Source organism: Vulpes vulpes, chromosome 1 (genome assembly GCF_048418805.1).
Source record: "Vulpes vulpes isolate BD-2025 chromosome 1, VulVul3, whole genome shotgun sequence".
Lineage (NCBI taxonomy): Eukaryota > Metazoa > Chordata > Mammalia > Carnivora > Canidae > Vulpes > Vulpes vulpes.
The window spans coordinates 86032188-86045822 of record NC_132780.1 but is presented as its reverse complement, the minus strand read 5'-3'; the positions used below and the strand labels follow the sequence as shown (position 1 = coordinate 86045822).

Here is a 13635-nt window from a genome sequence, read left to right as displayed (position 1 = left end):
TATTATCAATATTTGAAGTAACTCTGCAACAAGTTCACATTTCCAAAAAGTTAAATTAGCAAAAGTTGCCTTTCTTCATGCTGCTAAGTTTCAGTGCTAAAACGGACCAGCAGAAGAACATACTCTGGGGGATGTGAACGTGGTATAGAGCAACCCTTCCCTTTTCGACAAGAGACAAAGAGGTTTATAGGAAATATTTTTGGAAGGAATAATCTAGAAGGGTGAATGAGTTTTAGATTGAAAATAAAAAGAAAGGGAGAAAGGATGACCCCTTCCTAATAGAAGGTGAGTCAGAAAGCAAGAGAACTGTGGACATCCGAAAGTGCAGAGTGGAATTGGGGGGGCGTGTCAAAGTGGACCAAAATTTAGAAGGGGGAAACTAAAAATACAAAAAAGTAGATTTTCCTGTGAATTAACCCAGTTAATCTTCATCAATGTACTAAAAAAGAGAAATTACGAGTCAAAGACTTACTTGGTTGGCAATGGTTACAACGAGAGGTTGTGTAGGCTTTCTTTTTTTCCTCCATGTAGGCCTTATGAGTACAGCTTGGTAAGATTGTGTACTTACTCTCTAATATAATTTTTGGGGGCTTAAATTCAATGTGGTAAGTGGGATGAGAATTTTGGAAATTTCTCTTAACACCTCAAGGTCTTTGTAGATTTATGATAAGCCAATGCCTTTATATTAATTTGCATATTGATTTCTTTTCCTGTTATTATTATTTTTTGGCAAAAAAAAAGAGAAAAATATCTGCCCATTCTCACAGTTTGATAGAATATAATATAATTTCCAACCCTTTCTTCATCCTACTATGGTGTTGTTGTTTAACAAAAAATAAAACTGAAAGAGAAGTATACTATTAAAGCCATTTAATTTATTGTTTCTTTGCTTGGTCTGCTTTTTCATTCAGAAGAAAAGTAAAAATATATATTTCCAGTTCTGAAATTTTCACGGTCTGAAAAACAAAGTTGATACTTGCAGTCTCTACCTCAAATGAAAACTTATGTAATTAAAGATCTCACACAGCAATTGAACAACTGAATTACCTCCTTAAACTATATTGCAAAAATAAAAGGAAAAATTCATGCATTTAGATTTATATTACCAACTCCTTTGATTTATTTGACAGGAGAAGCAGGCAATAATTTGCCAAAGGCCACATACCCTGTGTGGGCTGGTTGACAGTATTTGCCTTCTCCACTGCTGTACATGCACACCACACAACCTTAATAAATCATCCCATGTGGTTAAGGCCACTAAGAAAAAGGAGGAGGGCAATCGTTGCTCCCCAGTGCTTAGTAGTGTAAAAACACAGTTATCTCATATCTGTTTCAGGATCTTGGGTCAAATGAGTTAGCCCCACACTGACATGAGAAATGGCCTAGAAATCTGCCCTTGACTCTCTCTTCTCTATACATCCTTTGTGGGCAATATCATCCATCCCAAGGCCTTGCTGTCTCACAGTGGTGATTTCCAAAACTTTGTGGAGAGAAGACTGACCACTGATGGCTCCAGCAGCTCCCTTTAGTTTGCCTAACAAAGAGCAAATACACAGTCTCAGCTTCACCCAAGGGCCCCTAGCTCTGTCAGCATTAAGTAGGCAACCTCCCTGAGCAATTGGCATCCAAGCTAGACTCTTCCTTCTGCTTGCAAGACTGCTCTTATTCTCACCTTTGAAAAGTATTATTTTTGAGCAGTGGGACTCACCTCATAATGTATCCAGCTTGGTCCTGCAAAGGATACCATGGGATGATGCAAGACGACATGGATATCATTGTGGGGCTACCCCTCTCCTTGCACTTCTGGCCTGCACCATGACAGTGTGGTATTTGCCTAAACCACTTACTCAACAATCTCTATCCGTAGCCTAGATCTGTCACCTGAGCTCCAGATTTTAATACCCTACTGTCTGCTTGCCTTCCCTTCTTGAATATCCCATGGGTTCCTGAGACTCAGCATTCTCTCCTTCCCTATGGACCTCCTTCAGTTAATGGAATCATTATCTTCCCAGATCTAGAGGCAAAACATCAGAATTACCTTCACTCTCTAGAACCCTGTGAAATGAAATTTAAATTGTTGCTAATACTAAAAAGAAAGAGAGAGAGTGAGAGAATAATATTTGTGATTTGTGTAATCCAAAATGCACACCAGGTACTTGAGGTGTGGTGCAAAAGCTGCTACAATTTCCTGTCTGGACTTTCTTTTGTTTTTTTTTTAAGATTTTATTTATTTATTCATGAGAGACACAGTGACATAGGCAGAGGAAGAAGCAGGTTCCTCACAGGGAGCCCGATGTGGGACTTGATCCCAGGACCCCAGGTTCATGACCTCAACCTCTGAGCCACCCAGGTGCCCCCTGTCTGGACTTCCTTTTCTTTTCTTTCTTTTTTTCTTTCTTTCTTTTTTTTTTTTTTTTTTTCTGTCTGGACTTTCTTAACTGACCTAGCATGAAAGTGTTTCACATATCAGGAATTGTATTTTTATTTATATTTAAATTGATATAATCCTTTATGTTATCGTAGTTGATCACTCAATAAATGCCTAGGGGCGCCTGGGTGGTGCAGTTGGTTAAGCATCCAACTCTGGGTTTCCACTTAGGTTGTGATCTTGGGGTCCAGAGATTGAGCCCCAGCTGGTCTCTGTCTCTGTGCTCAGTGGGGAGTCTGCTTGAGATTCTCTCCCTCTGCCCCTCCTTCAACTCACTCGCATGCTCACTCTCTCTCTCTCAAATAAATAAATGAATCTTAAAAAAAAAAATCAAACATTGTCTACCAGGTGCAGATGTGATATTAACTAATTTGGGTTTGAACTTTTATACATATTTCTTTTACATACATAAACTACTCAGGACAGTTTCTGCAGGCCTGGTATCCCAGCATCATATTTAATAGCTCCTTTTTTCATTTTCACAAGTTGTCTGGGTTTGGATGACAAATTATATGGTCATCCACATTTATCAGATATATAATCTGGGTATCACCTTGCTTGGCATTCTCTAAGCTGACCCTGCCCTATAACATCTAACCAGTTTAGGGGCAGCTGGGTGGCTCAGTCACTTAAGTGTCTGCCTTCGGCTCAGGTCATGATCTCAGGATCCTGAGATCAAGCCTCCTATCGGCTCCCTGCTCAGGGGGTTGTCTGTCTCTCCTTCTGCCTCTTCCACTTCCCCTCCTTTCCCCTCTCCCTGCTTGTGTGCATGTTCTCACTCTCTCTCAAGTAAATAAAGTCTTAGAAAGTAAAATTAAATCTAACCAGTTTAATCTGAGCCCCCCATTCTGAGTAAGCGCAGGAAGACCCAGCCTTTTGTTAGATTGACCTTCTCCTTGGTGTGAAGCCCATGGAGACTGAGGATGTAGCCTTTCTTTCCTTACTGCCTCTTCCCAAGGCTATTTTTCTCTAGCCAAAAACACAAAGTAGAAGAAATATTCCTTGGATCCCTGGGTGGCGCAGCGGTTTGGCGCCTGCCTTTGGCCCAGGGCGTGATCCTGGAGTCCCAGGATCGCATCCCACGTCGGGCTCCAGGCATGGAGCCTGCTTCTCCATCCTCCTGTGTCTCTGCCTCCCTCCCTCTCTCTCATGAATAAATAAAAAAAAATTTTTTTAAATTAAAAGTAAAAAAAAAAAAGAAATATTCCTAAGGACAAATGAAAACTTTAAAGTAAAATAACACAAGGAAGGGAGAAAATTAAGAAAAACTAAAATGTAGAAATTAAAATATAAGGGCTAAACTACACATGTAGTGAAAACAAGCTGTTAAAAGATCCAATGGTCACATTTAACTACAAAATAAAAATTTAAAGCTACCATATGTAAAATAAAAATACAAACATAGAGTCAAAAAATTCTCAACTAAACTAGAAATAAGGAAACATTCAAAAGAATGAAAATGCAATAATATTCTTAATGGAAATATAAAGACAATGTGGGGAAGACAAGATAAAGGCTGAACACTTAAAGGCTCAAGAACTAAAATAGGAATGAAGGAAATTAGATAAAATGAATGAAATGAAGTAACACATGTACAACGCTTCTCACAGTGAAGCACTGTTGACAGAGTGCTCCATCAAACAAAATTAGTCTCTAATAAAGTTGGAAAACAAAAGATGAGATGGAAAAGAGGGGGAGAAGGGAGTAAAGAGCCCCAGTGAAACAAGCTGAGTACCTGGCAAAATTCCCACTGAGCCTTCTCAGTAGTTGACTCCTTGATAGCTGGGAGATAGGAGGCACAGGGGATACAAGCTTTCTTCCCATGGCCGTTGTCCCATGTCCCCTGTCTCCTCTCATGTCTTTATGTATCTATGACCCAGAGCTGTCTGAAAGAGCTTTGCCACAATTTTGGGAGTCAAGGTTGGTTAACTTCACACATGCTTAGCCATCAACTCTGTTTTTGAAATCCAGAAGAATAGCATGCTCAGGTATCTAAAAGTGTCTGGCAAGTATGTGGTAATCCCCAATGTAAGCAAACAGATGGCTTTGCATGCTCACCTTCAGATGAGAGGATATATCCTAGTGTTGACGCTATTTAGTGATAAGATGTTATGATCACGAATTTAAATAATAATGAAAATCTGTGCTATATTTCTTCATAATATAATTGAGATAAATAATGGGTTTTAAAGTAACCTGAATGTTGAAGCATTTAACTGATGTTGAAATAAGAGGGTGTTATACTGATGTTGTAGCAATCAAAACAGTATGGTATTGGCACAAAGATAGACACATAGATCAATGAACTGAACAGAGAGCCCAGAAATAAACCTATGCTTTTACTGCCAATTAATCTATGACAAAGGAGGCAAAATATGCAATGGAGAAAAGACAGTCTCTTCAATAAATGGTGCTGGGAAAACTGGACAGCTGTGTGCAAAAGAATGAAATTGGACCACTTTATTATACCATACATAAAAATAAAGTCAAAGTAGATTAAAGACCTAAGTGCAAGACTAGAATTTATAAAACTCCTAGAAGAAAATATAGGCAATCATTTTTCTGACATTGGTAGTAGAAATATTTTTCTAGATATGTCTCCTCAGGCAAGGAAAACAAAAGCAGAATTAAACTGTTGTGACTATACCAAAATTAAAAGCTTTTGCACAGTGATGAGGCAATCTACTGAATGGGAGAAGATATTTGCAAATGATATAGTTACGAAGGGGTTATATCCAAAATATATAAAGAATTTGTATGATTCAACACCAAAAAAATCAAATAATCTGGTGAAAACTGGGCAGAAGACCTGAATAGACACTTTTCCAAGGAAGATGTACCAATGGCCAACAGTCTAATGAAAAGTTGCTCAATATCACTAATCATCAGGGAAATGCAAATCCAAAGCACTATGAGACATGACTTCACATCTGTCAGAATGGCTGAAATAAAAAAGATAAGAAATGACATGTTGCTGGAGAAAAAGGAACACTTCTTGTGTGATATTAATGGGAATGCAAACTGGTGCAGCCACTGCGGAAAACATGATGAGTTTCCTCAAAAAAATTAAAAATAGAATTACCCTATGATCCAGTAATTTCACTACTGGATAGTTACTCAAAGAATAGGAAAACACTAATTTGAAGTTATATACACACCCTTATGTTTATTGCAGTATGATTTACAATAGCCAAGACACAGAAGCAACCCATAGATGAATGGATAAAGCCGTAGTATATAGGGATGCCTGGGTGACTCTGGGTGGCTCAGCGGTTTGACGCGCCTGCCTTCGGCCCAGGGCGTGATCCTGGAGACCGGGGATCGAATCTCACATCAGGCTCCCTGCATGAAGCCTGCTTCTCTCTGCCTTTCTCTGTATCTCTCATTAAGAAGTAAATAAAATCTTTAAAAAAAGACATAGTATATATACAATGGAATATAATATTTCTCAGTCATAAAAGAGAATAAGATCTTGCCATCTGCAACAACGTAGATGGATCTAGAGAGTATAATGCTAAGTAAAATAAGTCAGACAGAGAAAGACAAATATATGATTCATACGTGGAATTTGAGAAACAAAACAAATTAACAAAGAAATTTAAAAAGAGACAAACAAAAAAACCAGACTCCTAAATATGGAGAAAAAACTGATGATTGCCATAGGGGAGGGGGGGGGGGGCGGTGCGCAGGGGATGAGTAAAATAGATGAAGGAGATCAAGAGTACATTTATGATGAGCACAGAGTAACGTACAGAATTGTGGATTCATTATATTGTATACTTGAAATTAGTATCACTGCATGTTAATTAATTCAGTATTTCAATAAAAATAAAATAAGAGAAAAGGAAAGGAAAGGGGAAAAAAAAAAGAATAGGTCTAAAAGTAACCTGGACTTTGAAGCACTCAACTGAATAGAAGAGTGTTAGAATGATGTGAGGAAGTCGAAGATTTCTGGTAGAGTGAAAGTAAAGATTCTCTTAAGGACAAGACAGACCTTAGGTGGAGGCACACACAATAATTTACACACCTATTTAAATACAAGAAAACAACAAGTATGCCCTCAGGAGATAGGTTTATCTAAGAGAAAGAGGTAAATGATAAGAAATCAAGCCAAAGGTGGGGAATCAATTGAGGAAGCAGCTTCTAAAGAATACTTAGAGCCCTTCCTGCATTCCACACATACTGTAGGAACCCTCAGGAATGCTTTGGCTCAGGAATGCTTTGGCAGAAACCCTACTCTGATAACTGAGACTCTAAAACCTGAGCCTGCCTCAGGTCACGCAGCTCTAGTGTGAGTTCAAGAAATTGGGGTGGGCACGTGAATCTGCATTTCTAACAACTTCCCATGTGGTCCAGATACTCTGAAAGCCACTGGCTTACTTTTAAAGACATGAAGTTCATTTTCTTGTATAAGAAGCAGATTGGAGGTGTGTAGTTTCTGGTTGGCTGTGGCTTACTAAGGTCTTTAAGGGCAAGCACTCTTTCTAATTTACCCTTCTGACATCTTTGGGTGTTACCTGCTTATCCTAGGCTTGTACCTTCATGGTCACGGGATGGCTAACACGGCTCCAGTTATTTTATCTTCACACCAGCTCATTGAAGGCAAAGAGAAAAAGAGAGGGAATGGCACAAGCTTTTACTTCCCCAGGCTTTGTTTTTTTATTCCAGAAAGGACATCTGTTTCAGAATCCCCAGCCAACTTCCCTTATCTCTCATTGGCCAGAACTGGATCGCTTACCCACTTTCTCCCTTAACCCTGCCACAGATTCATTATTGGTAGAATGGATGACGTGATAATCGCTGGCTTAGACCAATAACAATTTGTCCCCTGAGACAGGGGGAGGCATTTACATTGCCTGAAATAAAAGTGGGAATGGCTCTTCAGAAAGTAACAAATATTAGGGCACTTGGATGGCTCAGCCAGTTGAGTATTGGACTCTTGAGTTCGGCTCAGGTCATGATCTCATGGTTGTGGGATCCGCTCAGTGTCGGTGTCAGGCTTTGAGTTCAGCAGAGAGTCTTCTTGATATTCTCTCTCCTTCTCCCTCTGTGTCCCCCTCTCTTCCTCTCCCTCCCTTTCTCTGAAATCAATCAATCAATCAATCAATCAATCAATAAAATCTTTTTAAAAAGTAACAAACATTGACTAGCACCCCACAGGAACCTTCCTCCAGCCAACCTTCTAGCTGGATATTTTGCATACATTAATTCACTGAATTCTCACATTTCTCTGAAGTAGACATTCTTTTTCCCATTTTATAGGTGAGGAAACTGAAACTTGAGGGGTTAGGCATTTTGCTCACACGGCTAGGAAAAATTTAGAATTTGAACGAGGTCCACCGATTCCATAGTCTAAACAGTACTTTTACATTATGGTATGCTGCTGCCTCTTGTTTTACCTATAGCTCAGAAAAATCGTTGCTATCATAATGACAACCCTTGATTATGGGCAGAAAGGCTGATTTATATTCTGCTTACTATATAGGATATATGTGTACTCTATTTCGCAAGATTTGAGACAAAAATTTAAATCTTTGTGTTCTTAAACAGGAAATCCTGTCACCAAGAATAATGTATTCCTAATGATATGACATAGCTTAATTTTTATGATAATAAACAAGATCCAGCAGAGTGAGAAGGACACTTCTAAAAGTCTAATTTGGAACTTCCCAAGTTTTTTTTTCCCACTCATATTTGCAGGAAAGTCTAACTTATACTTCTTCATTTCACTTACAATTAGATGTGAGGTGGGAAGGGAGGATTTCTGTGGAGGAGGATTAGGCAGATAAAAACATCATGGGAAAGGCAGGAGAGAGAGAGAGAAAGAGAGAGAGAGAAAATGGCTTAGCATCTTCAAGGGACAAGAGGTCCCAACTTGTATGACGGGGATTTCAGGAGTTGTGGAAAGGGGTTACACATGCTGCTTTAGTTTTTACAACGTCAGTCTGGGGCCACCTGTGTGGCCCAGTCTGTTAAACAGCTGCCTTCAACTTAGGTCATGATCCCAGGGTCCTGAGATTGAGCCCCACTCTGGCTCTCTGCTCCGTGGGGATCCTGCTTCTCCCTCCGCCTACTGCTCCCCCTGCTTGTGCTCTCTGTCAAATAAATAAATAAAACCTTTTAAAAAATGTGAATCTGTTTTAGGAAAGATATTTTCATTCCGAAAAAATAAAGACAGAGAGAGAAGGAAGGGTAGAAGCCACAGGTCCAAGGATTCCGGGGGAAAACTGAAAGTGAATGGGTGTACTTGGAAAGTATGGGTAATCCATTCAACAGCTTGAGAGCAAATGGAAAGAAGAACGTTGGATGTTTGCAAAGGGGTCAACAAGATGATTCTTTGGGAATATATATATATATATATATATATATATATGAAAAAATATATGCTCATGAATACATCATCAAAGCTAGAAAAACTAGCTAATATATATGTGTATTAGTCATCTATTAGCTGCATAAAAGTAACATAAAACTTAGCAGCTTAAGACAATAAATATTATCTTACATAGTTTCCGAGGGCCAGGAAATCAGAGCTTGGCTGGTGGTTCTGGTTCAGGGTCTCATAATTATAGGGTTGTAGTCAAGATGCTGGCCAGGGCTACAGTTATCAGAAGGTCCAACTGGGAGGGAGGATTCATTTCCAAGCTCGCTCACCTGGGATCTCAGTTCCTTGCTGGCTGCTCTTTACCACGTGGGCCTCTCAAAGGGCTGCTCATGACAGGACTGCTGGTTTCCACCAGAGGGAGTGATCCAAGGGAGAGAAACCAAGACATTGGCAGCACTGCCTTTTGATGACCTACCTAGTCTCTGAGGTTGCATATCACTTCTGTTTTATTCTATTTTTTAGAAATGAGTTGCTAGATTCAGCCCACTCTGAAAGGGAAGCTCCATCTCTTGAAGGGAAGAGTGTCAAAGCATTTGTGAACATATTTTTAAATCACAAAAAAAAAATACGTGGAGCACATCATGGCTCAAATAAACACACGCGCACAGTGAAAAATACTTTAAACAGAGTAAAACGTTTGCCCATAAGAAGTATGCCAAATGCAATTTCCTGAACAGGAAGCCATTTCAATGTTGCAAAATTTGTCTTAATATTGTCACCTGCTTTCTAATACTGTCAGTTGTAACAAATGTCACTGCATAGTGCTTTTCACATTTTGTTCCAACACTCAAGTGGATATTTGTCATGCCTTGCAGTTGCCAGCATCTTTTGAACACCCTTCTTATGTTTGGGGAATGTCTTCCATTTTAAGGCCTGCTTCCTAAGGTAGAAGCCAGAATTCTGCCTCCCAATCTTCCTTGTGGCGAAGACCTCGGGACGGGACTTGTTTTCCTCCAACCGGAGAGTCCTAGGAAGAATGTCAATTTGGCGAGTGCAGCATGGCCCAGAAACCAGTTTCCAGTAAAGAGGAAGGAAAGGACTCCAGTGATGGACTTACACCTTGGCTTCTTCATCTCGGGATTCTGCTTTCTCGGGTTGGCTTTATTCCCAGATCCCTGTCTCCATGTAACACTCCTACTGCTCCACTACACTATCCCAGTTTATCAATCTCAGAGTTTTCATGAACTATTGCTTCATTTAAAAAAAAAAAAAAACCCAAAACTTGGTAGCACAAAACAATAACATTTTTATGCTGCCCATAGATTCTGTGAGTCAGAAATTGGGAAAGGATCCAGTAGGGACAGCTTGTCCCTGCCCCATGATCTGGGTCCTTAGTTGCTAAGATTCAATGGCTGGGTCATTTGATGGCTGCGTGCTGGCATCACCTGAGGGCTCAATAATTTATATTTGCAGCAATTAATATTGACTGTTGGTCAGGGTTGTTGGTTGGAAAACCTACATGTGGCTACTTGGGCTTTGTCACAGTATGGTGACCGGTTTCCCAGAGCAAGCGTCCCAAGAGAACAAGGTGAATGACCTCAGAAGTCACATAGCGCCATTCTGCCACAGATGCAAGGCTTCCCAGTTTCAGTGAGGAAGAACACAGACACTGTGTTTTGATGATACATGTGTCAACATCGCAGTGGAAGAAGATGTCACATGTGGAATGGGAGATACTGTGGTCCTCTTTGGAAAAAGACAATTCGCTACATAGCAGATTGAAACTTGTCTTCTCCAACACCTCAGAGTTACCTGTAACTCTGACTAGACTGACATGTGTCCCAAGGCCATCCTTAAGCAGTGGCTCAAAGATATTTAATATAATCTCAAGGCTGCAGGAGAGGCACTTCTAAGGGGTACCCTACAGTGTAGCAGTGTTGTTCAGAACTGTTTTATACTAGAGGCTTTTTGGGAGCTAAGTCTGGGGTTAAATAAAAATATCCTTCAAATAGTATATCCACATGTTCCAGAAGATGATTGAGGATTTGACGGCTGCATGGTGGTGAAGCTGTACATTGGCCTTGAGGTGCCGCCAGCAGGTCTAGGAGGCATCTTGTTATATTTGAGTGAGTCTGTAACTGGGCTTCTCAACTTGAAAATGGTGATGGAAACACTTGCTGTACAGAGTTGTTTAAAAAGTCAAGTTAGATAATATATGTAAAGAGCTCAGAGCAATGACCGCCCCATAGTGAGCACCTAGTACATTATTTTATTACCATTTTAAGGACCCCGAAAGCCCAATTTTATGAGATCTGAAGCCTCTTGACAATTTGGTGCAGTAAGATGGAGATGGCAGTAGTAGGCAGTGATCCTGTGTCATCCCCCAAGGATGCCTCCACATCCGGCAGAAGAGAAGTTCCCCTTCTTTCCTCGGCCGAGCGGGCAGCAGCTCAGGCACCTGCCTGCGCCTGGCCTGGCCTGGCCGTCGTGCTCCTGCGGTGAACCAGGCCTCGTGCTCAGCAGGAGGGACCCCGCGAGGCTGGGACCTCCCGATGTCAGGTGGCCACGTGAGCAGGATGCCGAGCCACCGGCTGTCACCCTGGGGCTCTCGGGGTCGGTCGATGCTCTAGACCCCAGGCCGGGGCCAGGCCCCCGGGGACCACCCGGGTTCGAGGAGGCGGCGGGGCCAGGGGTTCCCTGCAACGGGCAGGACGCCGCCCCCCGGTCAGGTGCACTCGAGCCGCCGCAGGACGATGGAAGTTCTCGGTCAGAGACAGCCGCCTGCAGCCTAGGGACACGGACGTGGCTGCCAGGTGGAGCTGTCCCCAGGCTCCCCGACGCTGCAGGGCGCCCAGGCCTTGGCTCTGTGCTGGATTCGAGGTTCTGCGCGGTGGGGAATGGCAGCCCGGAGGTGACGGGACAAACCGAGTCTCCCGTGCACGGAATGGAGGGAGGGCGTTGCAGCAACAACGAAGAGAAGGTCAAGGTCCAGGAGCACAGGCGGGTCGTGGGAACACCGGGGCCCTCGGTGCCTCGGAGGCGGCGCAGCAGCAGGTGCGGGGCGCGCAGCCCGCAGGGAGGCCGCTGCACGCTCCCTGCCCCGCGGCGGCGCCGGACGCGCCGCTTCCTCCAAAGCTTCCTTCCCGCGCCGCCGGCGAAGAGGAGCGGCCCGCGAGCACGCGGGGCCAGGCACTCGGCGGCTGCCCGCGCAACTCATTCCCTCGAGATTTAGTCTCTTTCGAATAAAGCAAACCAAACCCCACGCTCTGGGCTCCGGCCCTGCACCCCGGGCCCCCCGCGCCTCCAAAACGCGCCGCTAACAGCCGCCAAGTTGACGCCCGTGTTTGTTTCCCGCGCCCGCGCACGCCGAAACCGAAAGCCCGGGCGGCGGCGCGGGGGTGCGGCCCGGGCCGGAGCGAGCCTCGGAGCGAGCCTCGGAGCGAGCCTCGGAGCGCCGGCCCCGGCTGCAGTTGCCCTCGCCGCCGCCGCGGCCCGGGGGCAACAGTGAGCTGCGGCGGCGGCGGCGGCGGCGGCGGCGGGAAACCGAGGCTCTGGCGGGGAGGTCGCTCCAGCTCGGCAGGCGAAAACCGGGGAGGCGGCAGCGAAGGATCCTCAGAAATTCTTGAGGGAGGGAGCGGGGACGATGGGATACAGCTTGTAGGAAGAGCGAAAAGCAGACCGTTCGCCTGTACCAGGATGGCCGAGTGGTTAAGGCGTTGGACTTAAGATCCAATGGACAATGTCCGCGTGGGTTCGAACCCCACTCCTGGTAGATGTTTGGTTTTGCTTTTTTTTTTCACCTAAAAATCTCATTTGCTTTTTAAACATAAATTTCACCGGGCACGCCACGCCTTGGGCCCCAGAATTCCGCCTTCTTGCTGGGAGAGACGCTCCCTGTGCCCCCTCCCCCGCGACGCGAACACGCCGCGCGGCCTCGCTTCCCGCGGGCGGGAGACGGCGCGGCTGTCGGGGTGCGCGAGGGCGCGCGGGCGGGCGGGCGGCGGGGCGCGGACTGGGGCGGGCGGGCGTCTCCCCGGCCAGGGCCGCGCGGCGCCAACGGCTCCCGGGGCCGAGCCCGGGGGGGAGGGGGGACTGGGGCGCGCGGGCCCGGCGAGGCTTCCCCGCGGCGGAGCGGGCGCCCCTGAGCTGCAAGCCTCGCTCCAGGGCTAGAAAGCTGCCCCTGCAGAAAAGGCAAAGATCAATCTCGACTTTTTTTTCCTTTTCGCTAAAATTAATTGTGCGCGCGCGGTTCTTCCATTAGCTCCTTGAAGGCGGAGACAGTATGCATCACAGCTCTAAGATGGACTCTAACTTGTATTCCGTTTACAATTTTAGAATACTAATGGCATGGTCTAGTCTTTATATATATATATAAATATATATATATTTAAATATAAAAATATATAATATATTTTTATATATTAAAAATTTATATATAAATTTCTATATATTATATATTATATAAATATATATATTTATTCAATATGAAAATAATCTAAAACCTAGAGGAAAAAGTTGCAATTACAGTGCAAAGAACAGTTTAAAAAAAAAATCATTTGACAGTAAGATGCCGACTAGATGCTCCAATAAAACTATTAAAATCAGGAAGTTAACATTGATAATTTACTACATCTAGTGTTTAAACCGCATTCAATCGCCACTTGTCCTTTGTAGTAAAAAGCTCCTGTTCAGTATAATGTATTGCATTTACTTGTCACCTGTCTTTAGGCTTCTTCAATCTCTCACAATTTCTCAGTGTCTCCTGACTTCCACCATCTTGACACTTCTGAAGATGAATAGGCCAATCATTTTGTAGGATGTCCCGTTGTTAATTTGGGTTTGTTTGATGTGATTCAGATTGTGCTTCTGTAGCAAGAGTATC

At 43.5% G+C, this 13635-nt stretch overlaps 1 non-coding gene across 1 annotated transcript; it reads left to right on the top strand.

The window, feature by feature from the left end:
* The first annotated feature begins 12443 nt into the window (after positions 1-12443).
* On the top strand, positions 12444-12525 carry TRNAL-UAA (transfer RNA leucine (anticodon UAA)). The gene has a single exon. It is a non-coding gene; the product is annotated as a tRNA-Leu (tRNA).
* The last annotated feature ends 1110 nt before the right edge of the window (positions 12526-13635 follow it).